The sequence below is a fragment of the Cupressus sempervirens genome, chromosome 9, assembly GCF_028749045.1.
Source record: "Cupressus sempervirens isolate cs-2001-9-10 chromosome 9, ASM2874904v1, whole genome shotgun sequence".
Taxonomy (NCBI): Eukaryota; Viridiplantae; Streptophyta; class Pinopsida; order Cupressales; family Cupressaceae; genus Cupressus; species Cupressus sempervirens.
Genome location: NC_143126.1, coordinates 17,774,412 through 17,801,925, shown reverse-complemented (window position 1 = coordinate 17,801,925; position 27,514 = coordinate 17,774,412). Strand labels below are relative to the sequence as shown.

General features: G+C 35.3%; 1 pseudogene; it reads right to left on the bottom strand.

Moving 5' to 3' along the window:
- The window catches only part of LOC149537423 (linoleate 13S-lipoxygenase 3-1, chloroplastic-like), a 28,080-nt pseudogene extending 12,528 nt beyond the window's left edge, over positions 1-15,552 (bottom strand).
- Between the last annotated feature and the right edge of the window lie 11,962 nt (positions 15,553-27,514).

The following is a 27,514-nucleotide window of genomic DNA, read 5'->3' as shown; positions in this document are numbered from 1 at the left end:
CTTGCCTTCTAATTTGGGTCAACTCATGTTTGACTGAGCCTTTTTGCCATGTGGCAGCATTTGGTTGGCCGACCACTGCTCTCAAATGCCACGTCATCGCCGCAGGGACCCAGTGCCACGTGTCGCCTAGGTGCATCAGCGAATTACTTAAATCCCTACAACTCCATATTGCGGGGATGTGCAGACCATCGGATCTTGCCACGTGGTGAAATCCTGTGCCTCTGTCTGAACTGCTTGTTCTCGCCACGTCACCACTAGTGGGACCTGCGTTGCCACGTGGCACACAGGTGCATCCCCACATTATTTATCTCCATAGCATTTTGGAAATGCGAGCAAGCGCGCACCACTAGATTTGACACATGTCGTCATCCGGATGCATCTTCATTCTGAGTGCCATGTCAGCGCGCGTGCATGTGTGTTTAAAAATTTACTTTACTCGACCCTGACTGATGTCGTCGGGCCCTCCTGCGAGCTTGAGCTTTCAAAAGCCACTTGACTTCAATTCATATTAGATAAAGCGTGCTTTACTATTTAAAAGTATGTAAACTCTCTCCCACGAGAAATGTGGGATATTTATTTTTGCATATTCTTCCTTCTGACTACGTTTCTCTGTCTACTGCCAGCGTTGAGCCTTCACTTTTTTAAATGGGGTGGCTTCATTCAAATCTAATGTGGGCACTTTGTGCTTAGCCGGCTAACCTCTCCTTAGCAGATTGCATGAGGTCTTATTTTTAATTGTTGGCGGATTCGGCTTTAAATCTGTGGGCGGCTTCATTTGTCTTTGGCGCCTTTCTTGTTTGAGCTTTATTTATTGCTTCTTCAAAACGTTTTGGAGTTCTTTTTGATGGTGTCCCTTGTACGTTTCCATCGCTACGGCTCCATTCTTTCTGTGCATTAGCGTGAGCTTTATTTAAGAGGCGTGGGGATTTCTACTTTGAACATGTCGTCCTCTTTGTAATGCTGATCTTCTTACTGACATCTTCCATGTTATTTTTACCTATGGCTTTGAATTCTAACTTAATGCATGGGTTGCGCTTTGTTGATGGCTTCTCCCTTTTTTGATTTCCTTGGCATCTTGTTGGACACCAAAATATACATGCACAAACTCATTATAAAATTGTTTTGCGCAATTATCCAAAGTGGTCTTGCATTTGGCTACCGCAGCCTCTTCATTGTTGTAATCTTCACTTGGCGTGGAGCTCCATTCCTCTGTGGATTTGATTTTTAATGACCTGTGTGTATGAGCATTTCTTTCTGATTTTTTCATCTGCACTCACATTATCATTTTTCTGTGAGGAGGATCGCCTGGGTGAACAAATCTTAGATGCCATATACACTCTCTCTGTCATTTGAGATGATATTGTATTGGATTTACCACCAGCTTCAAGAGCAGAATGTAAACTTGCATTATTGTTGCTGCTATGTTGATCATTACTCCACTCAAGTGGAGCATAGCTTGCATCTTCTAATAATAAAAGTCTTCTCAAGCATATCCACATACCTAGTGTACTCCTTTATAAACTTCAATTTGCATAGAAACTCAATCAGCCTGATGAAGCCAGTCGGACCCCAAAGTGGGTCCAACTAAAAAAAAAATTCGTTTACAAACAACTGATCTGGCAAAGTGATTTATTGACATCCTCAAACTAACTAGAATCAAATTTGATGATTGAATCATCGCTAAAAACTTATTTTAATTATTTCTGCATCACTATGAAATCACTGTCAGGAGGCCTGCCTTTAAAAACTGATTCAAACATTTGACAGAGACCCGAAACTCTAGATATATCATTTCTCTAACATGTTCAGCAGGCATGGAAGATCTCGTTGCATGACGACATCGGGGTCAAAAGATATCGACCTTTGAAGTTGCCTCCTTATAATTACTTGCAGATAAACATGTCAGAAAGCTAGAAAGTGCGTTTGGAAATGGCCTGGGAAACTAAGCAAATGAGCACATGGGGAAATGAAAACTGGGCCGTTAAATCTCTGTCATGAGGACATTATGATCCTACAAGTTGGGCTCATGACGAATAACAGGGCGCAAATGGTGAGCGTTCAAAGTAAGCTACCTGGATTTTGTAGATTGGGAACAATGACAAAAACACTTTTTGTGAATGGAATTGGCCCTGAAAAATGTGCAAATGGATTTGTCATGACTTACAAACTAACACACTTGGAGTATTTTTAGAGGACAATACAGAGGTACAATCCATTTGACTCAACCAATCACGGATCAAGAGATATGACATCCCGAATAGGGGTTACAATCAATCTGCAATTACTGACACCAGTTAAAACTTATAAATTGCGTTTGGAATCACGCTTGAAAACTGACCAAACGGATTCATCATAAGCTGAAACTTAGAAAATAACAAGTCTCTGACATCTACAATACAACGCAAAAAGAAATTTCTCATTTGGGTCAACTGGTCAAAAGTTATTGCACGTCAAACAGGGCTTCCCAGAATTAGGTGCAAAGTGCAAAAGCATGAAAACAGTAACTGACCAACTTTGAGGGATTCAAAACCTATTCAAATGGACTCGAAACGACTCAAAATCTGAAACATAGGTTCTCAGGTATGGATATTAGACACTCTCAAAGGAGTAAGTCATGATGCATTTTTGGGTGCGAGATATTCACTCACCAACAAGGCCTCTTATCGCTGTCTGACACGGGTGAAAAAGCAAGATTGACAATTGTTTAAAATAGGACTTCACCAAATAGCTCAGAATGATGATTTGACCATATGGAATAGGTAGACAGGATGAATGGAAGGTGTTAGAAACATTAAACACCTCTTAGGCCTCATACTGACAGCCAGGTACATAGGCATATAAAAGCTTTTATAGGGCTCAAATTTACTATGGTGCTCAAAATCAGGGCTGCAATTTTGGGCGCCAACAGTGGCTCTGTCTGGGGATGCATGACCCTTGTGGGCATGGCAAGATTTCAAATCTCTGGAAGAAGTAGACCACACATCTGAACAACAAAACTTTCTCGAACAGCTTTATTGAAAGCAGGGAAACTACACTATTATGTACACACAATGACCTGAGCCATCGGAAAGATTTCAAAACTCCTTACCTCTGTCATAAACCTTATTTTCATTTACATTCTCCAGAGGTAAATTGAAAATCTCACTATCATTTGTTTCACCAATCAGATCAGCATACTGAAACAAATAACTTGGCAAAACAAAACAACTTCCTTCATTCTCATAGTGCATATTAAATTCAAAGACCATTTCATCTTCATGCTCCCTATAAGAAAAAGCCTCAGCATGCCCATGACTACACAAACTGAACTGAGAATCAAAATCCAATGATGATTCATGCATGCTGATCAGAAACACAAAGACTTCATATTCTACATCATTGAACGAGTTACATGAATCAGATGGTAACTCACCTTGTGCCTCTGGCTGTGAAGAGCATGTGAAATCTGATCGTTGCCTACTTGCAACCATGTTACTCTTTGAATCAGATTTATCCTTTGCTGAAACCTCTTCACACTCAAAACATTGATTAGTCACCATATATGCAAATTCATTCTGAAAGCGTTGATCTAGACTATGCTGATCACTATCATTTTCTTCATCAAACTGAATGTCAGAATACACCTTGAACTCATCTTTACAAGACTTATCAGCACATGAAGAAAATATATAATTGGATTGACAACACTCACTATTTTCCACTTCACCATATGAAACATTAAAACAATGTTCAGCAAGATCAACATGAAAAGAACCTGAAACAGCATTAACCTTTCATTCATTAACATTCCCTATATCCAGCAAATCGTCATGTGCAGAGACATTTGAGGTACTGTCATCTACACCTCCAAAGTCTAACCAAGATTGTTCGGATTCTACCTCTTTTCCCACATCAAACTTTGGGGAAATGTTTTGACTGAATGAGAAATTATTATGAGAGAACATATGAAGATCCTTAGAGATACTTACATGCTTTTCAAACTCACGAGCCAACAAAATAGAGATTTCATCAGAGCTCAAAAAGATTGCCTCACAAATCTTCTCCCGGCTGTGGTTATCATCTGGACAACATGAAGAACTTACAACAACAAGATCCTTAGTGTAACAATATGGAAAATCAACATTATTACAACATTCTTTCTTATCATAGCAATCACTGGATCTACTGTTGTTACAACTTTCTTCAACTTCATACGTACTATAACAAAATTTATATCCATCTTTTTCATGTTGATTTCTATTACCTGACTTAGTAACATTTGAATCCACCTCTTCACAATCAGAAGACAGATTATCTTGTTCTATGGACTCATTATATTCATTGCTACCTTGGCTTTCAGCACACTCATTATCATATTAAGACATAACATGAAATCTATAATCACCACTTTCCATCTCCTCAATGAATCTTTCAATTTGTAAAAACCTTTGTAACCTTATAGGTGCTGGCCAATTGACTGAATCGGGTACTAGAACATCAAGGAAAACACCAGGTAGGGAAGATTCCTCAGGTCTACAATGAAAAGGCATCTTACTGATTACTGATTTAAGCCTTAAATAACATTGTTCGGCACTTAAACCTTTAGTATTTCCTACCTCAATTCTTATAAGAATGACAGTCCTTTTGTAGACCAGTCTATTCAACATAGCAATATTATTACTCATAGTTTCTAAACTCTCAGAATTTGGCAGACTAATCTCAGATCTAAGATCTGACTCCATGATAGAACAAAATTTTGACCTCTTCCTTCTAGTGCTGAAAATCACTTGATAGAGGCACTGATTCTAACATTTGATTTCCATTAAAAGAAAACATGAAAATCAAAATACCTCAAGTGCTAATGCTGAACTTCGATCTGCTGATTTGGCATAGGTGTAAGATTGAAATTCTTCACACCACTGATCAAACCTTGTAGAGCCGCCACCTCTTTGCAAGAGGAATGAAATAATCACTGCTGTGATCTACCTTTATATTTCAATTATTTATAACAACAGATTTCAAACAGCACTTCAAAACTTATCAAGAATTTAGAATTCCTTTCCAAGAAACTACCAATAGTTTTAGATCTTCCCATGCGACTAAAAGTCCTTCAAGATTTTGCAATGAAATCAACTAGGAACAACTGGTACAGAGATTTGAGAGTCGCCACTCACACTTTGTGAGAAATAAAACACAATTAGTCACTTGACAAATCTGAACCAGACTTTCAATGTAGGAAAAACTTGCAGATCATTATTATCTTGGAAAGAAAATACACTTTATAAATCAATTCTTGACTCTGAAACTTTCTCAACAGTATCTGCAAACTGAACTGATTGAAGATAGACCTATGACAGTCATAGAACACAATTTTCATCCAGTTTCAACAAACTACTGCTGATCATGAATAAAGCTTAACTGGGGAACATGAAACTTCAGCAAGGAAAAGGAACACATCTTGCTCTAGATTTGCTATATCCAATCTGTTCATATCAGAGATTTTGGTTCTTTCTATATGCAACTCCCTAGCAGAGTCACCATTTTGTTGGCGACTCGGATGGGCCAAACCCAACTAAGAGTAGGACTGAAATTTTCAAATTATAAACCAGAGATTCTTGTCCTTTTAACAGTGAATTACTTCACAGCTTCCCTAGAAGAGTCGCCATTTTGTTGGTGTTTGAAAACATTACCCATTTCCAATTATCCCCATGAGAACCTGACATATCTAGGGGCAGCTAACTCCCATTTTAAACATATCATTTCAGATACAGGGCCAACTATAAGGCATGACCCTTCTTCTTCTTCAGGCTTTGCAAAACCTAGGCGGGTGAACCTATAGATTCCTTATATGGTACCAGTTGTCAAAGCATACACTAAATCTATTATGAAGCAGATAAAACCCTTATTTCTCCTGATAGCTCATGAAGTAACATCAATCTACAGTAGCTAAATGCAGATCTAGGAACCTCATAAGCTGAGTGAGGGCATTCTATTATAGCTCTTCAACATGAAAGGGGAAAAGTGTTTGATTATTGATGTTGATCTTAGCAAAATCTCAAATATGCAGCAGTATAACAGATGATCCTATAAATGATCAGTGCCTTATCTATTGAGAAATTCACACAAAAACTTAACACACATCCCTGAAAATCACCGACATATGCCATACATCAGGACTTCCTGATCTATCTATCCACTTTGTGAATTAGACATCTGCATCCTTCTAAACCTCATACTCGACTTATCCCTTCATGAAATCTGCAATTCCTATGATGAAGAATCAAGCATTTACATAACTCTTTGAGTCATAAGCAAAATAAATCAACATATATAACCAATAGGTTACAATTGAGTTTCATATTCTTTGTTTACAAAACACAAAAGATCACAAACAGCATGAATGGAGACAAGATATCAAAATGAAGATTGACTTGCTGTTGCCTTATCATTCATTTCTTTGAAACAAATTACAATAGGATGCATGGGATTTAAAATGCAAAGCTACCTAACAGATTAGACTCTCTATATTCTTATTTCTTGTTGTTCATTACATGAGAAATTTGTTGAAGAATGAAGGTGGAATTACAGTTCTGGATCCAAAGAAATGGTCTCACAGAATGACTGCAACTTTCCTACCAACAATGGTCTCTCAATCACAAGAATTGGAACTGGAACCCCTACAAATGAAGAAAGAAAGAAAGATATAGCAAGAAATGAATTCCTGGATCTGATATGCAATTGCCAGGTGTCCACTTGAAATCCAATCTTCTACAATTGAAAAGACTCTCTCTAACCTCTGTCTTCAATCTGATTTGATTTTCATCATTACCTTGTAACTGATTTGCAAAATATCTCCAGCTGAATGATGAAATCCCTTATTTGCTAAAAATCTAATTTGCATCAAAATGCTGATAAAAACTTGCTTTAACTAACTCAGAGATGCCCCTAGCTGAATTCTCCTCGTCTTTTATGCATATCCAAGCTATTAACTTGCCAAAAATCACAACTGAACTTTCTGGTCTGAAAATGGTTGCAATTCAGGTACCTGAGACAAAACCCCCTGTAGCAGGAACACATTGCTACCTGTTCAAAAACTGACTCCAAAATCGAAAAGTTTGTCTTCTCCCGATTCCGACGATATATAACATTGCCTATCTAACCTCTTGGAAACCTCCTGAAAGTTATTTTGAAAAATAGACTCCTCTACTTAAAAAGTTTAGGCTTGCACTCAAGATATTTTCAAAAATTTAAAAGTTTCTAAAGTTTAAACTTTAGAAAAGTGCCTCATTTGAATTTTAAAGAAGATGCACGTAGCACATTTTTTATAAAAATAATAATAAAATATTATTATTTTCTTATTCTTTAATAGCCCTTGCCTTCTAATCTGGGTCAACTCATGTTTGACTGAGCCTTTTTGCCACATGGCAGCATTTGGTTGGCTGACCACTGCTCTCAAATGCCACATCATCGCCGCAGGGACCCAGTGCCACGTGTCGCCTAGGTGCATCCCTGCATTACTTAAATCCCTACAACTCCATATTGCGGGGATGTGCAGATTGTCAGATCTCGCCATGTGGTGAAATCTTGTGCCTCTGTCTGAACTGCTTGTTCTTGCCACGTCACCACTAGCGGGACCTACGTTGCCACGTGGCACACAGGCGCATCCCCACATTATTTATCTCCCGAGCATCTTGGAAATGCGGGAAAGCACGCACTGCTAGATTTGACACGTGTCGTCATCCAGATGCATCTTCATTTTGAGTGCCATGTCAACGCGCATGCATGTGTGTTTAAAAATTTACTTTACTCGACCTTGACTGATGTCGTTGGGCCCTCCTGTGAGCTTGAGCTTTCAAAAGCCGCTTGACTTCAATTCATATTAGATAAAGCGTGCTTTACTATTTAAAAGTATGTAAACTCTCTCCCACGAGAAATGTGGGATATTTATTTTTGCATATTCTTCCTTCTGATTGCATTTCTCTATCTGCTATCAGCGTTGAGCCTTCACTTTTTTAAATGGGGTGGCTTCATTCAAATCTATTGTGGGCACTTTGTGCTTAGCCGGCCAGCCTCTCCTTAACAGATTGCGTGAGGTCTTATTTTTAATTGTTGGCGGATTCGGCTTTAAATCTGTGGGCGGCTTCATTTGTCTTTGGTGCCTTTCTTGTTTGAGCTTTGTTTATTGCTTCTTCATTGTTGGGTGCTTCTTCAAAACGTGTTGGAGTTCTTTTTGATGGCGTCCCCTGTGCGTTTCCATCGCTGAGGCTCCATTCTTTCTGTGCATTAGCGTGAGCTTTATTTAAGAGGCATGGGAATTTCTACTTTGAACATGCCGCCCTCTCTGTAATACTAATCTTCTTACTGACATCTTCCATGTTATTTTTACCTACGGCTTTGAATTCTAACTTAATGCATGGGTTGCGCTTTGTTGATGGCGTCTCCCTTTTTTGATTTCCTTGGCATCTTGTTGGACACCAAAATATACACGTACAAACTCATTATAAAATTGTTTTGCACAATTATCCAAAGTGGTCTTGCATTTGGCTGCCGCAGCCTCTTCATTGTTGTAATCTTCACTTGGCGTGGAGCTCCATTCCTCTGTGGATTTGATTTTTAATGACCTGTGTGTATGAGCATTTCTTTCTGATTTTTTCATCTGCACTCAAATTATCATTTTTCTGTGAGGAGGATCGCCTGGGTGAACAAATCTCAGATGCCATATACACTCTCTCTGTCATTTGAGATGATATTGTATTGGATTTACCACCAGCTTCAAGAGCAGAATGTAAACTTGCATTATTGTTGCTGCTGTGTTGATCATTACTCCACTCAAGTGGAGCATAGCTTGCATCTTCTAATAATAAAAGTCTTCTCAAGCATATCCACATATCTATTGTACTCCTTTATAAACTTCAATTTGCATAGAAACTCAATCAACCTGATGAAGCCAGTCGGACCCCAAAGTGGGTCCAACTAAAAAAAAAATTTGTTTACGAACAACTGATCTGGCAAAGTGATTTATTGACATCCTCAAACTGACTGAAATCAAATTTGATGATTGAATCATCGCTAAAAATTTATTGTAATTATTTCTGCATCACTGTGAAATCACTGTCAGGAGGCCTGTTGCCTGCCTTTAAAAATTGATTCAAACATCTGACAGAGACCCGAAACTCTAGATATATCATTTCTCTAACATGTTCAGTAGGCCTGCAAGATCTCGTTGCATGATGACATCGGGGTCAAAAGATATCGACCTCTGAAGTTGCCTCCTTAAAATTACCTGTAGAGAAACATGTCAGAAAGCTAGAAAGTGCGTTTGGAAATGGCCTGGGAAACTAAGCAAATGAGCACATGGGGAAATGAAAATTGGGGCGTTAAATCTCTGTCATGAGGACATTATGATCCTACAATTTGGGCTCATGACGAATAATAGGGCGCAAATGGCGAGTGTTCAAAGTAAGCTACCTGGATTTTGCAAATTGGGAACAATGACAAAAACACTTTTTGTGAATGGAATTGGCCCTGAAAAATGTGCAAATGGATTTGTCATGACTTACAAACTGACACACTTGGAGTATTTTCAGAGGAGAATATAGGGGTATAATCCATTTGACTCGACCAATCACGGATCAGGAGATACGACATCCCGAACAGGGGTTACAATCAATCTGCAATTACTGACACCAGTTAAAACTTATAAATTGCGATGGAATCATGCTTGAAAACTGACCAAACGGATTCATCATAAGCTGAAACTTAGAACATAACAAGTCTCTGACATCTACAATACAACGCAAAAAGAAATTTCTTATTTGGGTCAACTGGTCAAAAGTTATTGCACGTCAAACAGGGCTTCCCAGAATTAGGTGCAAAGTGCAAAAGCATGAAAACAGTAATTGACCAACTTTGAGGGATTCAAAACCTAATCAAATGGACTCAGAATGACTCAAAATCTGAAACATAGGTTCTCAGGTATGGATATTAGACACTCTCAAAGGGGTAAGTCATGATGCATTTTTGGGTGCGAGATATTCACTCACCAACAAGGCCTGTTATCGCTGTCTGACACGGGTGAAAAAGCAAGATTGATAATTGTTTAAAATAGGACTTCGCCGAATAGCTCAAAATGATGATTTGACCATATGGAACAGGTAGACAAGCTGAATGGAAGGTGTTAGAAACATTAAACACCTCTTAGGCCTCATACTGACAACCAGGTACATAGGCATATAAAAGCTTTTATAGGGCTCAAATTTACTATGGTGCTCAAAATCAGGGCTACAATTTTGGGCGCCAACAGTCGGAAGAATGATATTCAAGGGCTGCAAAATTATAGCTAAAGGTACAAGAGTACTTGGCAGAATCAAAGCTTGAAAGGCCGCAGGAGAAATAGTAGCCTTAGTTGGTGAAGAAGACCTACTAACAGACTTGACCTTTTTCTTCTTCTTAGGTGTAATTGGCTTAAAATCTAACTTTTGAAGGGCTTCAAAATCTTCGTCTACCAAACCCTTTTGTCTATCAACCCGGGTGTATGGTTTATCAACCAGCTTAGTTGTTATTATTTATTTGTCCTTGAATATGACCAAGATTTTGTCTGTTTCTTCTTGGAATGACCACTATTCTTTCAATAACTACAACGTTCTGGCCAATAGGGGCTCTTCGCAAGATTTCTCCAAACTCTTCTTCTTCTTCAAGAACTTGATTCACTTGGTGATATTCCTATGCACTTCATCTACACCTCCAGGCTAGAGTGTTCAAGTCTGAAATGATATCCTCCTGGGTGTCTTGGAAGCCAAGGTTTGGTTGGAGAACTGGAAAAACGTTCTCATGCGAAAGTAGCATTGTGCTTCATTATAGGCAACTGTCAATCTTTCTCGTTCAGTCTCCCCAGCAGAGTCACCAAAAATCTATTGGTAAACAGATTTGTCACTGTAGAAATTGCCCAACAGAGTGTATGTGGCAAATCGTTCACAACAGTTGGATAGGCCCTCGATGAATCTGGCCTTCCTCTATGTTTAGAGGGGTATCTCCCTCGTAAAATGAAATTTTAGATTTTTCAATAAAGATAAGAAGAACTTAGAAAATAGGAAAGAAAACCATTGACAGAGAATGCACCAGACACCTTCAACGTTTTCATAAAAATGATGTAAACTATTAATGAGAGCTATCAAGAACTATGCTTGAGAACTTTCACCAACACAATGCTACTTCAACCATCCACAAATACTCACATCATACTATGAAAGTAATCATAGATGAATCAACACTTTAACAATCCAGATTCCTTGGAGAGAGAACGCTAAATGTACTTCCTTTTATTTCTTGCACCAAGAAAGAAAGAAATAACTAATTACACAAAAACAACAAATGTACACACTTTACAAAAATTTCTTTATGATCAGAGCATAAGTGTTCCCTTGTATCCAAGTCCAAAAAGTCCTTTATTACATTAATTTTCAGGAATTTATAGCCAATCCTAGATTAACCAACTTTTCGGGTTCGTAACTACCTCAAAAATTAGAGTTTTGAATTTGGCATGCATTTGAAAACTAACTCTAACTCTAACTTTTATCACTAAAACTCTAGATCTTAACTGCAGTTACAATAAGTGATATAGGTCACTTTTCACTGTAAGGTAATTAAAATTCTACTTCAGAGAAGAGACCATAATGTTGATTCTGCTAAGGTAGCTTTCCATCTTCAACATCTTCCAAACATCTGTAGTTTCCATATGTCCTGTCTTGTATCTGATATCTTGGGAAGCATGCTTGTTGATGTCATAGGAGGTTCCTTGCCTTGGAATTCGCACCTCATAGTATTGCTTACAAATCCTTGTCTTGTTGCGATGTCAATTGTAAAGTGAATGTTCCTTTTGCCTCCTATCAAACTCCATGTTCCATTTTCTTCAGGCAATTGTGAAACTTTATCAAAATCTCTTATTCATTTGAAGGATTCAACATTTATTTGAAATAGTTCACATGTCTATGCTTGTGATAGATGAGTAGCAATGACATTCTTTGAGGTATCCATCAAACACAAATGGCTTGATTCCTCTTGCATTGTATCAAACAATTATCTGCACTCTCCACCAGTGGCTCTTAATTTTTCTTTGCAGACAGCTTGCTCACGTGCCCATTCCATAGTTCCATTGTAATGCTCCAAAGAAAATATATTTTAATTTAACTCTAATTTTAATTATACTCCATTCCTTAGTTGATGAAGTGTTCCTTAGAATGATCCATAGTCCACCCATTTGAAATCAATTCATTATTACATAATAATGTAGAAGATCCAAAATACTCAACATTGAAAATGTCCAATGATATTCTTCCTTGCAACTTCGAATTTGTGAATATATTTAATCAATAACACATCAGAAAACCACTCCCATAATATGACATGCATAAACACTTCGAAGAGATATGGAGTCTCCTTTCGGCAACCTTAATGATGGAATGAATGGCATGTTGGTTTGTTTCAATGCCTTGCAAAGGCTTACAGATTGAGGAGTGAGCTGCAGATGACTTTGTTGATCTCCCTCAAGGCTGCAGGTCACATGAATCTGGCTTTCAATTAAAAAGAAAAATAGAGCATGTGCCTTTCCTATGGTTTCGTGAAATGCTATCAGGTGCTTGATTTCTTATGAAAGATCTTCAATTTTATTTTTGTTTTACCTTGCATATTCACTCCATGCATTCACTTGGAAACATTCCATGGTATGACATGTCATCAAAATGGGATGCAATGTAAAATAGTCAAACTTCATTCCCCCTGATTCAGGATTCTCGTGGGTACATTGAGACTCTTTTCAAATGACTTTCATGTCTTGTTTAGCTTACATAGGATGTCGTGGCTGGAGAGTGAAAGACATTTTGTCAAACAAATTGTAGGCACATTTTTAAAAAAAAATGCGCTTCTTCCTGATGGCGAGATTGCCTGCCTTTTCTTTTTGTTTTAACCTCGATGTCTATGCTCATGTTTTGGATTAGAAATCGATGTCTGCTCCATCTTTTATTCGCTGCAACTATATTCCCATGCCACAATCCGCCACCTTTGCTATTAACAATAATTGGTTCCCCCTTGTCTTTTCTCCTTTATACAACTCCTGTCTTACGAGCTTTACTATCATTGGAGAATCTTCTCATAATCATTACCCATCTTATTTTGTAATCGTTTGGGGGATGTGAAGAAAAGATATACATAAAAATTCTGATATTGCTTGTAGCCTTCGTGTGAAGTTGATGTCTGTCATATCATTTGGTATCCTTGCAATCTGCTTGCAGAATTCCATTTCCTGATGTGCCAGAAATCTATTTTCAATTGTAAAAATTTTGAGCATCACAGAATATCATTTAGTACTCAGGAATAAATATTCTTGAGCTCAAATCAAAGGCATGTCCAATCGAAACTTTTGCATCTTGTTGGCAAACAGATTATTTGTGTTATTAATTTTAGAAAACTCTCTGGCAACATTTTGAATGCTTTCACTTTCTCTGTCACACCATTGCAAAGTTTTAAGCAATAGTGGAAATGTACATAGATAATGAATGGAAACTGCATCACCTCCAAATCACCATGACTGACCTATAAGTGCCTTCTCTATGAATAAAACTAGTCTTCAGATTATATCTATGAACTTTTATTTCCAGCTGGTAGCTGTTTTCAAGTTGCAGTTTGGGTTAGAATTAGGTTAAAAAGTTGGAGTACGGGAGAGAGAGTATGGCTAGTATGAGGAGAGAGAAAATTTGAGTGGGAAAACTCAACCCAAACTCAAACCATGTAGTTCTCTCTAAAAGGTTTTAGTACATGGAGAGAGAAAAGTATGTGGAGAGAGAAAGGTTGGAAGAGAGAGTGAAAACCCAAACCCAAAGCAAAACTCGTACTTCTCTTTAAAGGTTGGAGTATGTGGAGAGAGAAAAGTACATGGAGAGAGAAGATTGTTAAAAGGAGAATGAGGCTTTAACTCAAACCCTATACTTCTCTCTAAAAGTTTTAGTACGTGGAGAGAGAAAGCTTAAAATTTATATATTTTTTAAACTAATCTCTTTCTCTAATTAATTAATACAACTAAATCTAGTAGTAAAATGTTTGGGTAACAGGGCCATATAACCCAGCGTCCAAGCTGCTTGATGGAGGAAAGCTCTGTAGAGAAAAACAATAGTATTATAGAATATATTCAACCATAGCAGTGAAATTGGTCTCTGCTGACACACTAAATATGTTGGAATTTAATGCAGTGTTTGTCTTGTCCCTAGAGCCAAACTCCCACCTACCACCTGACGGATTACAAAATGTTCAAAAAATTTAATGCCGATAGGTGAGTTTGAAAAATGAGAGGGAAAAACATTTTAGGTTAGAAGACAAAAAGGAATAATTAGATTCATTCGACCTGTAGAAGTTGAAGACATCAGAAGAGCAGAGAAGGAAGAAGAAAGTAAGCGATCAACAGATCTCGTCATTGCTGAGACAAAAGGAAGTGTTTTTTCTCGTGCCTGTAGTTGCACATGTTTCTTTCTGTCATTCTATAAGTTCATAGTTCATTGTGTGGTTCGACCTGTGAAGTAGCTCTAGGCATTATTATATGCAGCCATTAGAGCTGCAAGTTCAAATTTTTAAGTTGTTTATCAGTTTGAAGTATTTAGGGTTATTTTAGGGTTTTCTAGTTGAAGTCGAATGCTCACAAATTTGTAATAGTTTGAATCAAAGTTGAATAGAAAGCAAGGAGGCATATGTAAATCCATTATTCTTCCTCTATACATTGCATTTGAGAAGACTATTGTTGAATATTTTAAGTCATGGCTCTCTGGTTTTAATAGTGAAAACATTCACGTTATAAACCAACTCACTCGGCATGGTCTTCATTTGAGTTTTTATCGCTGCAATTTTTGCTGAGCTTACTCAACACCTTCTTCTACCGAGCTCCATCCTATAGTGGTGACTGAGCTCACTCAGCATCCACATTGCCGAGTTCACTTGGCATCCATAGGTGTCGAGTTTCCCTTTGAGTGTCGAGCTCACTCGGCTGCTCGGCACCCTCCTGCCACTCAGCTCCTTAAGGTGCCAAGAAAAATTGTCACTCGGCACCTTCACGTGCTGAGCAATTTTTTTAAAATTTGTGATTTTTTTTTCACAAAATAGACCAAAATAATGAAAATTTTCAATTTCAGTGTTCAACTACAATACCAACATTAGTACTACTTTAAAACAATAAGTAGCAATTTGCTTGCTTGTAGACATTGAATGGCCATGGGATTGAGACCGAAAAAGGCATGGCGTGCAAACTCTTCGTCTATCTTCCACGCATGTTTGTCAATTGCAATTAAGAAATAAAATTTAGCTTAGACATCACACAATAAGTACTAAAATAAAACTTTATTCTTATACTAAAAGTACTAAATAATCATAGTGTATACATAACTCACTTTGTAACCAATGCTATAAGAAGCCATATAATTAAATACACACTGTCAATCTTGTACCCTTAATAAGCTTAGGAGTTGTGAATTTAGAGATGGATTGGTCTCGTTTGCTGAGCACTCTTTTCACAATTAGGAGTTCTCCAAAAACCATTTCAAGATGTCTTACTAACCTAAGGAACAACAATTTCAAAGATAGATTGTATTTGACAAGATTCAATGAAGGGGCATGAAGCTTCACCATAGTGTTTTCAATGTTGTAAATATTGTTCACGTTCCAAAAACTTAGCCCTTAAGTTGACCACATTAATATGAGGAAACTTATCATCTGGTGGATGTAGAATTGGGTGATGGTGATGAAACCAAGGATTCCTCTAATACCAATTTGATAGATGTAACACAGAACAACAATAAATAAAATAGTTGGAGTAGGTAAAGGTAGGGAAGATTAAAAGGATAGCTGGAAGCCTACGCCACCAACACTCCCCCTTAATCTTCACTGCCATGTATGTCTGTAATACAATTACTTTCTCAAAGATGTTCAAAGACATTCTTTGCAAGAGGCTTTGTGAAAATATCTGTGTTGTTCTTTGGACCTACAAAACTTAAGACAAATGTCACCATTGTTCACTAATTCACGAATATAATAATATCTTATATCTGTATGTTTATTACATTGATGAAAGACATGATTTTTTGATAAAGAAATTGTTGAATTATTATCACAATATATTCTTGTAGGTTCTTCTTGTGGATGCTTCAAATTTGAAAGTATTATTCTCATCCACATTGCTTGACAGGCTGCTGATGTTGCTGCAACATATTTTGCTTTAGCTAATGATAATGTCACAATTGGTTGCTTCTTTGATGCCCAAGAAATAGCTCCTGATCCTAGGTGAAAGATATGTCTTGAAGTACTTCTTTTATCATCAAAGCTACCTGCCCAATCACTATCTATATAGCCAATCAATTTGTAATGATTTGAATGTGCATATAAGATTCCAAAGTTCTTTGTTCCTTGTATATACCTCAAAATCCTCTTTCCAACTTTCCAATGAGTTTCTTTTGGTTTGTCCATGAATCTAGAAATGAGACTAACTCCATGCATTATATCTGGTCTTGTAGCTATCAAATATAAAAGGCTGCCAACTAATCTTTTGAATATAGTTGTGTTTACATTAGGACTTTCATCATTCTTGCTAAGTTTTATACCCAATGCAACTGGTGTAGGGGCTGAATTCACATTTGTCATTTTAAATCTTTTCAACAAATCAGTAGCATACTTACTTTGACAAATGAAAATGCCTTGATCATTTTGATTTACTTGTATCCCAAGAAAATATCCCATGAGTCCCAAATCAGTCATATCAAATTCATTTTTCATGTTTTCCTTGAAATTGTTAATTGACATATTACCGGTGAACATCAAATCATCTACATATAAGCAAACTATCAATATTTCTCCTTCATTGTTCACTTTGACATACAAAGTTGGTTCATAGCCATACTTACTAAAACCATTATTCACAAAATAAGATTCTATTCTACTATACCAAGCTCTAGGAGCTTACTTCAAGCCATATAGTGCCTTCTTCAGCTTGTATACCTCATGTTCTTCTATCAAAATTTCATATCCTGGTGGTTGTTTTATATACACTTCTTCTTCTAAAATGCGATTCAAGAACGTTGATTTCATGTCCATTTGATAAACCTTCCAATTATTTTGGGCTACAATGGATAAAATCATTTTAATAGTGTCTAATCTTGCCACAGGTGCAAATGTCTCATTGTAGTCTATACCCAGTTGTTCTGTAAAGCCTTTGGCTACTAGTCTTGCCTTGTGTTTCTCTACTTTTCCATGAGCATTATATTTTGTTTTGTATACCCACTTAACTCCAATCACATCCTTGCCTTTAGGAAGATCTAATAAGTCCCAAGTATCATTCTTTTCTATTGACTGAATTTCTTCATCCATGGCTAAAATCTATTTGTCATCTTTAATAGCTTCTTCAAAATAAATTGGATCAGCATTTTCTAAGAGTGCAGAATTAATGCACAAATCATCATTTTTAGCCTCTTGTAATTCATCATATATGTCTCTAAGACTTCATGTCTTCCTTGAAGTATTTATAGACCTTGATCTTAATGATGGAAGTCTTGGATTAGATGATTCACTATTGTTAGTTCTTGCTAGAGTAGTAAATTTTTGAGTGGTAGGTGCCCTTGTAGGTGTTTTAGGAATATTTGTTTGTGTTGTAGAATGCACATCTTCAATTTTATTTTCTTCATTTTCTTGTGGAACACTAGCTACAACTGTAGTTGACTTATCCAAGCTACCATCCCATGCTTCTTCTTCTACAAACTCAACATCACAACTTATTATTAACTTCTTTGTGATACGATTGTATAGCCTATATGCCTTGGATTGTTCACTATATCCCACAAATATGCACTTCTCTCCTCTATCATCCAATTTTTTTCTCACTTCTTTAGGTACGAATGAGTATGCCACACAACCAAATATTCTCAAATGTGCTATATTGTGCTTCCTTTTGCTCCAAGCTTCTTCTGGTGTTTTATCTATTACTACTTTTGTTGGACATCTATTTAGTATGTATGCTGAACATGTAATTGCTTCAACCCAATACTCATTTGGCAAGTGTTTCTCCTTTAACGTACTCCTTGTCATCTCCATAATTTTTTTATTTTTTCTTTCTACTACTCCATTTTGTTTTGGAGTGTACCTTGCTGTAAATTGTTTTCATATGCCATTTTCTTTGTAAAATTTCATAAAATCATTTGATATGTATTCTCTACCTTGATCGGTTCTTCATGTTTTAATAGAGTATCCACTTTCTTTCTCAACTTTTGCCTTGAATTCTTTAAAGATAGCAAATACATCTGATTTATACTTCACAAAATAAACCTAAAATTTTCTGCTTAAGGAAGGTGTTTGCATTGGCCCACAAAGATCTGAATGGACTATCTCAAGTGGATGTTTTGCTCTATAAGACTTTCCAACTGAAAGTTTTTCTCTATGTTGCTTTGCCAAAATACAACTCTCATAGGTTGTTTTAAGTGGCTCTATTGATGGCAACCCATAGACCATTCATTTTTTATATAGGAGTTGTAACTTTTTAAAGTTTAAATGACCAAACCTTAAATTCCATAGCTAAGATTCATTTTTGTGTAAAGCATTGAATGTAGATTCAGCTACTTTTTGCAATTCATTTGGCTCTAAGAAAAATTCACTTTGGATTTTAAGTGGGAACATTCTATTTTGAATCATTTCAACTTTTGCAATCAGCCTATTGTTTGGTCTTTTATCTAGAATAACACATTCACCATTTTCAAAATGTATTCTATATCCCTTTTGTACTAGTTGCCCAATGCTTATGATATTGTGTTGCAATCTAGGAACATAATATACATCAGAAATTTCCTTTTCTTTACCTTTCTTAGTTCTTATGCTAATTGAACCTTTTCCCATGATTGAGATTTGATGATCATTCCCCAACTTAACCTCTGATTTTACTGATTCATCTATTGTTGAGAATATCTCCTTAGACACACTCATATGGTTACTACAACCACTATCTAAGAACCATACTTCTTTAGAACTCTCTTGTGCAACATTGCATGTTATCAACATGGTGTTTTGCTCACTAGTGTTGGGCTGACTTTTATTTGTAAAACGTGCCTTTTGCCTATTCATGTCATATTGTCTTTTTCTACACTCAGATGAAAATTGCCCAAATTTATTACAATAATGACATTGGATGTTAGATTTGTCATACCTTTCTCCTTGATGATGGTTTCTCCCCCTTCCTCTTGTTGATGTGAAACTAGTTTGTGAGCTTGATGCTGGCCTTCTACTTTCAAACTGTGGATTTTCCCTTTCTCTTCTTGGTGTAAAACATCCTCTACCTCTACTATAATCTAATCTTCCTCTTGTTCTTCCAAATAAAAGTTTAATCTTGAAAGCATTCTCCAATGATGAAGTTCCCGAATGATTCAACCTTTGTTCATGTGATAAGAGAGAACACATTAACTCATCTATTGATAGCAAGGAGAGATCTTTAGATTCTTCAATGGCTACAACTCTTGAATCAAAATTTTTTGGTAGACTTCTAAGTATTTTCTCTAAAACTTGTTGATCCCCAAGGGTTTCTCCATATGACCTAATCTGATTTACTATCCCCATTGTTTGAGTGAAGAATGAGTCGATTGAATATGAACCTTTCATTTGTAAAATTTCAAAATCTCTTCTAAGATTTTGTAACTTTGAAGTTTTTACCTTTCCTGTGCCCTGGTATGTTGATTGCAAGTTGTCCCATGCTTGCTTTGAGCTTGTAGTAGTAGCTACCTTTGGAAATATTGCTTCCTCCGCTGCCTACTGAATAAAGAATAGTGCCTTAGCATCCTTTTTCCTATTTTCCTTTAATAAATCTTTTTTAGCTTGTGAAAGAGCTTGATATGCCTGTTGGTTTGCTAGTTTAGGGAACCCACTTTCAACTAAATCCCAGACATCCTAAGAATGAAAAAGTGTTTTCATTTTGATGCTCCAATAATCATAATTTTTGCCATTAAAAGTTAGAATTTGTTGTTGTGAAATACTTCCACTGGTTTCTGCCGTGATTCAACAGTAAAACTTTCTGACTTGTAACAACTATAAACCCTTTCTCTTCCTTCCTCATAGAGAAACTATGATCCACAAATATTACATGGATGAAGATCCCAACAGTTGTCTTTCGTGTGTCATTTCCTATTACAATTTGAACATTGTATATATTTTTTACTTTCAACAAATTTGTTTGAACTCATGACATCATTTCTATCATCTACTGCATATCCTAGTCCTTCATATTTCGGTCTCATGATTGGCTCAATAGGCTCTATGATTCCTTTTTGATGTTTTCCCAATCCTTTGCCTTTGTAACCCATTTTCTTCATTATATTCCATCCTTAATATTATTGGGTTCTCTCTTATCGAACAATAATCTTTAACATTCATCAATTCTTCTTCCAAACTGTATTTCTTTGACACATACATTTCTTTCAATGATAGATTGATTTAGTTCATCCTTTGACAAGTCATTTTCTTCTTTTAGTCTCTTCATTTCATCCTCAAATTATTCATTTCTTTTCTTAACATCATCAAACATCTTTAATTTTTCTCCTAATTTCTCTATTTCTCTGTTTTTGTCATCATCATGTAGTTTTAACATTTCTTCTAATTTCTCATTTTTCTGTTTAGCTTTGATCAATTCCATTTCTAAATCTTGAATTTGACACAAATAATCATAATTTTGTTTTCCAACTTCTTAAAACCCTTTTATCAAATTTGAATTTGACTCTTTAACATTCATCAATTCTTCTTCCAAACTATATTTGTCCTTCTTTAAATCATAGAGCTTGTTGAGCCAATCATGAGACCAAAATATGAAGGACTAGGATATGCATCAAATGATAGAAATGATGTCATGAGTTCAAAAAAATTTGTTGAAAGTAAAATATATATGCAATTTTCAAATTGTAATAGGAAAGGACACATGGAAGACAAATGTTGGGATCTTCATCCATGTACTATTTGTGGCTTAAAGAGTCATAGTGAAAAGATATGTTGGAATAGGGAGTGTAAAAATATTTGTATAGACAAGTGCTTAAAAATAGATTTTGGTTGGAGCTACGGATCAAGTTGGCAAAATATTACAAGTATGATCAAAGGTTTATTTAGGTATAAATGTTCAAGAGTAAGAAGAAATACAACAACATTGGGAAGTAGATTAAGCAAGGCATCAAGGAGGAAAAAGGTTACTGGCAAGCGATAGGCATGTATTAACAAAGGCATTAACAGATATGAAGATTACTGAAAAATGGCATTTTGGCATTAGGCAAAAGAAATGATTTGGAATTTGTATGTAATAACATTTGAGGTTGAAATTAAGGGGGAGTGTTGGAATTTGTAATTTCCCCTCAAATGAAATGTAAAGTCACAATACAAGATTCTAGAAATTGTTGGATAGGATTAGGTAAAGTTCTAGAAGTTGTAGATAATTCTAGAAAAGTCTATTTGTGTTTTGTTGGCTAATTTAGATGTTTCTAGAAATTATCTAAGACCTCTATAAATAAAGGCATCATCTAATGTAATTGATATGGGCAAAATGGTGAAGGAAATATAATATATTTTTTAGTGTGGTAGCACAATGTGTTGTATGAAACATCACATACTGATTTTTCTTTGACACATGCATTTCTCACATTGTGTGACTAGATGCCACTGTCTACTCTCTCTTCTCCTTCAAAAGAATGAGTTGGGGTTTCTTTTGTTCTATATCTCTTTTTGTTCTCCTTTGATTACCATGACTCTCATTTGACTGATAATGGTAAAGACACTTTCCAACATTTGCCTTTCACTTGGGAGTAATTTCTCATTTCAACAAATTAAGTACTGCTCTTCTTTTGCTAATAGTCAAAACTTGTCTGGGAACACAACTAAACTAGATTTTCCATAATCTGATTGCTCTAAAACCACTAATTGTGCATTATTTTAAACAACTGTACATTCACTTTGGCACAATCCTTCTAACTCCTCTTTTTATCCTTGCTTTTTTATCATAATCAACAATTTTGTCCAACCTTCTATCCAACCTAGATTTGATACCAATCTAATGGAAACATGTAAACTTAGAGATAAAAATAAAGAACTAGAAGAAAATTTAAATTTGTTTGATGATGTTGAGAAAAAGAACAAAGTTTTAGAAGAAAATGTGAAGAAATTGGAAGAGGAAAATAGTATGCTAAAGAAGGATCTATCTACTTTGAAACAAGAGAAAGAATGTTTGAGTGTAAAACCATTTATACGTGATGTATCTTGTGACACAAATGATTTGAGTGAATGTGGTTTTTCTAAAACTGAAAGTGTTTGTGATGAAAAGTGTAAGAAAGTAAATGACAAGAAGTTTGTAGATTTTTTTTGTTATGATAATAATAGTGTTGGTTTGAAGATTATGAAAAAAATGAGTTTTAAAGGTAAAGGTTTAGGAAAGGATGGACAGGGATTAAGGAATCTGATTGAGGCTACAGTCAGGCCAAAATATGAAGGTCTTGGATATGATGTAGGCAGTGGAAAGATGAATAAAGGTTCAAGAGAATCAATTGAAAGCATAAAGATTGCACAATGGTCACATTGTAATAGGAAAGGGCATACAAAGGATAGATGTTGGGATTTAAATCCATGTAATATTTGTGGCTTAAAAAATCATTATGACAAGACATGTTGGAATAGAGATTACAAAAATGATTCTATGGCAGGTTGTATAAAAATGGATTGTGGATGGAGCTATGGATCAAATTGGCATAAATTTGCAGGACTAATCAAAGGTTTATTCAAGTACAAATGTTCAAGCATAAGGAAAACTTCAGTACCAGTGGGAAAGAAATCTGAGCAAGGCATCAAAGAGGAAAAAGGTTATCAACATTTGTGATAGATGGGGCAAGATAAGGCGAGATTATTAGTGAATCCTATGAAAAGAGGAAATCGTTGGCAGTCAATTGTTGAGAAAATGTTAGTAGAAATTAAAGGTCATAGCCTTGGAAGACACCATTCATGAAGGCATTCATTGATATGAAGATTATTGGAAAATAGCTTTTTGGAATTTGGATTTGTATGCAATGTAATTTAATAGTAGAAATTAGGGGGGAGTGTTAGAAATATTAATTTCTACTAATTGTTTGATGCTTCTAGATTATTAGGTTTAGGTTTAGGGTGTGCCAACTAAAGTATTTTCTAGAGGTTGGGTTAGCTGTAGCATTTTCCAGAAACATGTAGATATTTTATCTTGTCAGCTAATGTTAGATTTCTCTAGAATATTGTACGCTTGCCTATAAAAAGACACTATGTACTCATTTGAGATCACAGTGAATGGAATATAATATATTATTATTGTGTGACAACACATTGTGTTGTTTTGTGTTATTTTTCCTACTGCCCATCCAAAATAATATATTTTATTGTGTGGCATCACATTGTGTTCTGTGTTTGGTGTTTTGTATTGTTCTGTGTCTTTGTTTTTTTTTTTTTTGCTACACAATAACATATATTATATTTATTTTTTGCTGCACAATAACATATATTATATTTGATGGGTAGCAGGAAAAATAACAGAAAACACAAAACAACACAATGTGTTGTTGCACAATAATAATATATTATATTCCATTCATCATGATCTCAAATGAGTACATAATTTCTTTTTATAGGCAAGTGTACAATATTCTAGAGAAATCTAACATTAGCCAAAAAGACAAAATATCTACATGTTTCTAGAAAATGTTGCGGCTGACCCAACTTCTAGAAAATACTTTAACAGGCACACCCTAAACCTAAACCTGGTAATCTAGAAGCATCAGACGATAAGTAGAAATTAATATTAAGGAGGTTAATTTAGAGAACCCATTAACTCATCTATTGAATCTAACAAGACAAAACTCTAATAACTCATCTATTTATTAGCCGACAAGACAAAATATCTACATGTTTCTAGAAAATGCTACAACTGACCCAACTTCTAGAAAATACTTTAGCCGACACACCCTAAAGCTAAACCTAATAATCTAGAAGCATCAAACAATTAGTAGAAATTAATATTAAGGGGGTTAATTTAGAGAACCCATTAAAGCCTATTGAGCCAATCGTGAGACCAAAATATGAAGGACTAGGATATGCAACAAATGATAGAAATGATGTCATGAGTTCAAAAAAATTTGTTGAAAGTAAAAAATATATACAATGTTCAAATTGTAATAGTAAAGGACACACGAAATACAAATGTTGGGATCTTAATCCATGTAATATTTGTGGATCATAGTTGCTCTATGAGGAAGGAAGAGAAAGGGTTTGTAGTTGTTACAAGTCAGAAAGTTTTACTGTTAAATCATGGCAAGAACTAGTGGAGGTATTTAACAACCACAAATTCCAACTTTTAATGGAAAAAATTATGATTATTGGAGCATCAAAATGAAAACACTTTTTTTTTCTCAAGATGTTTGGGATTTAGTTGAAAGTGGGTTCCTTGAACTAGCAAACTAGCAGGCATATCAAGCTCTTTCACAAGTTGAAAAAGATTTATTAAAGGAAAATAGGAAAAAGGATGCTAAGGCACTATTCTTTATTCAGCAGGCAGCGGAGGAAGCAATATTTCCAAAGGTAGCTACTGCTACAAGCTCAAAGCAAGCATGTGACAACTTGCAATCAATATACCAAGGCATAGGAAAGGTAAAAACTTCAAAGTTACAAAATCTTAGAGGAGATTTTGAAAATTTACAAATGAAAGATTCAGATTCAATAGACTCATTCTTCACTCAAGCAATGGGGATAGTAAATCAGATTAGATCATATGGAGAAACCCTTGGGGATCAACAAGTTGTAGAGAAAATACTTAGAAGTCTACCAAATAAGTTTGATTCAAGAGTTGCAACAATTGGCTGACAAGACAAAATATCTACATGTTTCTGGAAAATGCTACGGCTGACCCAACTTCTACAAAATACTTTAGCCAGCACACCCTGAAACTAAACCTAATAATCTAAAAGCATCAGATGATTAGTAGAAATTAATATTAAGGGGGTTGATTTAGAGAGCCCATTAAAGCCTGTTCAACCAATCATGAGACCAAAATATGAAGGACTAGGATATGCAACAGATGATAGAAATTATGTCATGAGTTCAAACAAATTTGTTGAAAGTAAAAAATATATGCAATGTTCAAATTGTAATAGGAAAGGACACATGGAAGACAAATGTTGGGATCTTCGTCCATGTAATATTTGTGGATCATAGTTGCTCTATGAGGAAGGAAGAGAAAGGGTTTGTAGTTGTTACAAGTCAGAAATTTTTACTATTAAATCATGGCAAGAACCCATGGAAGTATTTCACAGCCACAAATTCCAACTTTTAATGGAAAAAATTATGATTATTGGAGCATCAAAATGAAAACACTTTTTCATTCTTAGGATGTTTGGGATTTAGTTGAAAGTGGGTTTCCTAAACCAACAAACTAGCAGGCATATCAAGCTTTTTCACAAGCTGAAAAAGATTTATTAAAGGAAAATAGAAAAAAGGATGCTAAGGCATTGTTCTTTATTCGGCAGGCAGTGGAGGAAGCAATATTTCCAAAGGTAGCTTTTGCTGCAAGCTCAAAGCAAGCATGGGACAAGTTGCAATCAACATACCGGGGCACAAGAAAGGTAAAAACTTCAAAGTTACAAAATCCTAGAAGAGATTTTGAAAATTTACAAATGAAAGATTTAGATTCAATAGACTCATTCTTCACTCAAACAATGGGGATAGTAAATCAGATTAGATCATATGGAGAAACCCTTGGGGATCAACAATTTGTAGAGAAAATACTTAGAAGTCTACCAAATAAGTTTGATTCAAGAGTTGCAGCCATTGAAGAATCTAAGGATCTCTCCTTGCTATCAATAGATGAGTTAATGGGTTCACTAAAAGAACACAATGTGCTGTCGCACAATAACATATATTATATTTCATTCATGATTTTTCCCATATATTTTACATTAGATGATGCCTTTATTTATAGATGTCTTAGATCATTTTTGGAAACATTTAAATTAGTTGAGAAAACACAAATAGAGTTTTCTAGAATTATCTATGACTTCTAGAACTTTACCTAATCCTATCCAGCAATTTCTAGAATCTTGTATTGTGACTTTACATTTCATTTGAGGGGAAATTACAAATTCCAACACTCCCCTTAATTTTAACCTCAAATGTTATTTCATACAAATTCCAAATCATTTCTTTTGCCTAATGCCAAAATGCCATTTTTGGATAATCTTCATATCTGTTAATGCCTTTGTTAATACATGCATGTCACTTGTCGGTAACCTTTTTCCTCCTTGATGCCTTGCTCTAATCTACTTCCCAATGTTGCTGTATTTCTTCTTACTCTTGAACATTTATACCTAAATAAACCTTTGATCATACTTGTAATCTTCTGCCAACTCGATCTGTAGCTCCATCCAAAATCTATTTTTAAGCAATTGTCCATACAAATATTTTTACACTCCCTATTCCAACACATCTTTTCACTACGACTCTTTAAGCCACCAATATTACATGGATGAAGATCCCAACCTTTGTCTTCCATGTGTCCTTTCCTATTACAATTTGAACATTGTATATATTTTTTACTTTCAATAAAAAAATTTTGAACTCATGACATCATTTCTATCATCTGCTGCGTATCCTAGTCCTTCATATTTTGGTCTCATGATCGGTTCAACAGGCTTCATGATTCCCTATTGATGTTTTCCCAATCATTTACCTTTGTAACCCATTTTCTTCATTATATTCCATCCAACATTCTTATCTTTGGAACTAGTAGTATTTGATGCCACATTTTCATACTCCTTACATTCTTTATCACAAACAACCTCAATAGAGTGACACTTTTCTAGTGTTGAATTCAAATCATCTATACTACATGAAACATCACATACTAATTTTTCTTTGACACATGCATTTCTTTCAATGATAGATTGATTTAGTTCATCATTTAACAAGTCATTTTCTTCTTTTAGTCTCTTCATTTCATCCTCTAATTCTTCATTTCTTTTCTTAACATCATCAAACATCTTTAATTTTTCTTCTAATTTCTCCATTTCTCTATTTTTGTCATCATCATGTAGTTTTAACATTTCTTCTAATTTCTCATTTTTTTGTTTATCTTTGATCAATTCCATTTCTAAATCTTGAATTTGACACAAATACTCATAATTTTTTTTTCCAACTTCTTTGAACCCTTTTATCAAATTTGAATTTGACTCTTTAACATTCATCAATTCTTCTTCCAAACTATATTTTTCCTTCTTTACTCTTTTTCCAACTTTCCACATTGAAACATAATAATTTAATACACTTTGCTCTATTGTTTAGAAAATTATAAATACTATGATCTTCCTTTCTTTTAAACAGCAATAGGGAAATTTCTCAAATGAAATTAAATAATAATAAAACTTTGCACCATAACTTTTGCCAACTTTCCCTCTTTCCTACTCAACACTTCCTTGTGGTCTTATTCAAAGCAATT